A 3,475-nucleotide genomic window follows, 5' to 3' on the forward strand; every position below is an offset into this window, starting at 1 on the left:
TTTTTTTCCTTTTTCAACTTTGAGATATTTTTATCTTTTGAATTGTTTGTTTGTTTTTTTTATACATTAAAACGCATTTGACATTGGCACATGAATACTTGATTTTTAGCTCACATATTAGTTGTAGGTAATCTGCATGACAATATTGCAGAAAGTTTTGGTGACTTTGAAATCTACACAAACATTGTTTAATTTGATTGCAACACTTCGTCACCTCTTCATCAACTTTTCATATATGTGTTTGCAATGTGTAGTTTTTAGAGCTGGCAAACGGGTCGTTTTAGCGGGTTTCGGGTCGTTAACGGGCACGAACACGACCCGTTAAGTTAACGGATGACAAATACTAGACCCAAACACGACCCGTTACTATTCGCGAATATCCGACACGACCCGTTAACCCGTTAAGAATAAACCCAGAAAAAAAAAAGGAAAAAAAACACATAGCCAGCAACCATTGTCTCTCTCATTTTTCTCTCAATTTCCATCTCATAAACACCATCCATAAAACTTTCATGACCATCCAGAAAACTTACATAAAGAAAAACAAGAAGAGAAAAAAATGGCTGATTAGATTAGATTATTTATATATAAAAGAAGACAGAGAGGAAGAGACGAGAGATGCAGATAAAAAGTGAAGAAGAAAAAAAAAAAAAGAGATGGAGAATGACGGAAAGAGGAAGAAGGAAAGGAGAAAAAAGAGATGGAAAGAAGAAGAAGAAGAAGAAGAAGAAGAGAGTGGGAGGTCACAAGAAGAGAAAAAAAAAAGGTTGATTAGATTAGATTAGATTATTTATCCAAAAAAAAGACAGAGAGGAAAAGACGAATAAGAAGAGAAGAAAACAAAGGAGAGATGGAGAATGACGGAATGAGGAAGAAGAAAAGGAAAAATAAAAAAGAGATGGAGAGAAGAAGAAGAAGAAAAGAGAGAGCGGGAGGTGAGAGACAGTAAACGGAGAGAGAAAGAGGAAAGATGGAAAAGGAATATAAAAAAAAGAGGAAGGTGTTGGAGTTGGAGACGGATATTTTTTTAAAAACACATTTAGCAAAACTACCAAATTACCCTCCTTAACGGGTGGATGCGAATATTCGCGAATTGACCCGACCCAACCCGTTAGCTTAACGGGTTCACCCGTTTTCAACCCAACCCATTAAGCTCAACCCAAATACTGATAATTTCGTGCGAATTCGTGTCGTGTTACCGGGTCGTGTTCAATATTGCTAGGTCTAGTAGTTTTGGCTGGTAAACAAGAAAGTCATCTACACAAAGTCATCAGGCTTTACCAAATCTTTATTATTCAGTGGACCCCAAGGGTCTCAATTTATATTTGTTGAATTCCATGTCACTTGCAATTGTGTTATGTTTTGTGTGGGAATATTGTTGGTAATTTGAGAATTTATTTTATTTTATTTACATGTATTATGACTAGATCTAGGGGTGGGCATAAAAACCGATAAACCGATCAAACCGACCGAACCAATCCAACCCAAACCGAAAAAGAGCGTTTTTTGACCAAACCGAAAAAGTCAAACCTGGACCTGAACCGAACCGAAGGTCCACGGTTCGGCTCGCGGTTCTAATTTTTTCAGAACCGGTGGACCTGAACCGAACCGGTAATATTTAAATATATATATATAATTTACACGTGGCCTCTTGTGATTGGCCAAAAACAGAGAAAGTGTGAGAGTGCTTGCACCAGATCCCTTACGCAATTTTTTTTTTTTTTGCACCTAAGTCACACACACGCTAGTCTCTCTCTCTCTCACTCAGTCTGAGTCTTCTCTTCGTTTTTGACCTAAGCTAAGACCAAGCGGCGCCTCACCTCACCTCTCTCTCTCTCTCGAGCTCGACCAGGCGACCAGCCTCAGATCTCTCTCTCTCTCGAGCTCGACCCGCCTCAGCTCTCTCTCTCCACCTGCCTCAGCCTCAGCTCTCTCTCTCTCGAGCTCGACCCGCCTCAGCTCTCTCTCTCTCTCTCAACCGCGCCACCTTCAGCCCTGCACGCAGCGGCAGGTCAGCTTCTATTTCTCTTATCTGTTACATTTTTTCTCAGTCGCTTCTTTGCTCCGCTAACTCTCTCTTCTTATCTCGATTTTTCTATTTTTTCCCAGCGGCAGGTCACCAAATCGACATCTATTCCTTCCTCTCCTACGATTTCTTCTGTGGGTTTCTCTCTCATATCAGTCAAAGGTGATTAAATTTATGGTTTATTCTAGCATCATCTTCCTTTGAATTTAGGGTTTATTCTAAATTAAATATATGGTTTTTTTTCTTTTAAATTAGGCTTGTCGATTTGGTGGTTGAGGTTGATGTGATGATATATTTTTTCTGTTAAGGTTTTAGCCTTTAGGGTTGTCGATTTAGGGCTGCCACCAATTAGGTTATGCTGTGTTGTGATGATTATTTGAAATTGACAAAGAAATTATGAACTGTAAGTATCATGCATTATACAAATTAGGGCTGCTAGCATTTAGGTTCTTCTGTTAAATTGTTCTAATTAGGGCTGCTACCAATTAATTTTTGTTTTATGAAATTAGGTTCTGTTTCTGCTGCTGCTATTCTGTTGTTATGTTGCTGTGTTAATTATGTTTATGTTTCCTTTTGTTAAATAGGTTGTGCTGCATGCTAGGTCTGTTTTGATTGGTTAGTTTCTGTTTTTATTAAAGAATAGATGGAAGAGTGATGATATATTTGCAATCTGACATAGTTTAGTTCATGCATGATACTTCAATTTTTTTGAACGAATTATGGTTAGTTACATATTAAAGATTAAGACATGCAGTTCAAATTTTGGTTTTAATTTTAGGACCTAGTTTTAGAGCAATGGGTATTTGGTTTGAATTTATGAAAGGAATGAAGCTTGTTTGTAACCTAACCCTTTTTTTTATTTCATTCACAGTTGTTTAGCATCGTTGCTGCTGCTGAGCTTTGAAAGTTGGGAAAATTTTGCTTAAATGGAGGTAAATATTCGCTGCTGCTGCTAATCTATTTAAATCTATTTTTGTAATCTGTTTAAATCTGTTTTTGTAATCTGTTCAAATCTGTTTTTGTAATATGTTTAAATCTGTTTTTGTAATCTGTTCAAATCTGTTTTTGTAATATGTGTTTGTAATATGTTTAAATCTGTTTTTGTAATCTGTGTTTGTAATATGTTTAAATCTGGTTTTGTAATCTGTTTTTATAATCTGTTTTTATAATCTGTACTGTGTTTATAATCTGTTTGTAATCTGACTTTGGATAGGAAAATCTATTTGTAATCTGATTTTTGGATAAGATATATGTTTAGGGAGTTGTATGCATAGGAAAATCTGTTTTGACAGTTTCAATGTGTTTTTTTAAATAGGATATATGTTTTAATATGTTTATGGGTAGTAAAACTTTGTTTGGCTGTATTTAAATATGGTTTTAAATTTAATCTGTTTATGAATAGGAACCTGCTTCTAATGAGGCTCAAATGCATGGGAATGATGGTTCTCT

At 36.0% G+C, this 3,475-nt stretch overlaps 1 long non-coding RNA gene across 1 annotated transcript; it reads left to right on the forward strand.

Moving 5' to 3' along the window:
- Positions 1-1,804: 1,804 nt before the first annotated feature.
- LOC148295485 (uncharacterized) lies at positions 1,805-3,050 on the forward strand. The gene is made up of 3 exons (XR_015834435.1): positions 1,805-2,011; positions 2,110-2,188; positions 2,898-3,050. It is a non-coding gene; the product is annotated as an uncharacterized LOC148295485 (long non-coding RNA).
- Positions 3,051-3,475: the final 425 nt, after the last annotated feature.

This window comes from Prunus avium, chromosome 3, assembly GCF_965620075.1.
Source record: "Prunus avium chromosome 3, drPruAviu1.hap1.1, whole genome shotgun sequence".
NCBI classification, from domain to species: domain Eukaryota; kingdom Viridiplantae; phylum Streptophyta; class Magnoliopsida; order Rosales; family Rosaceae; genus Prunus; species Prunus avium.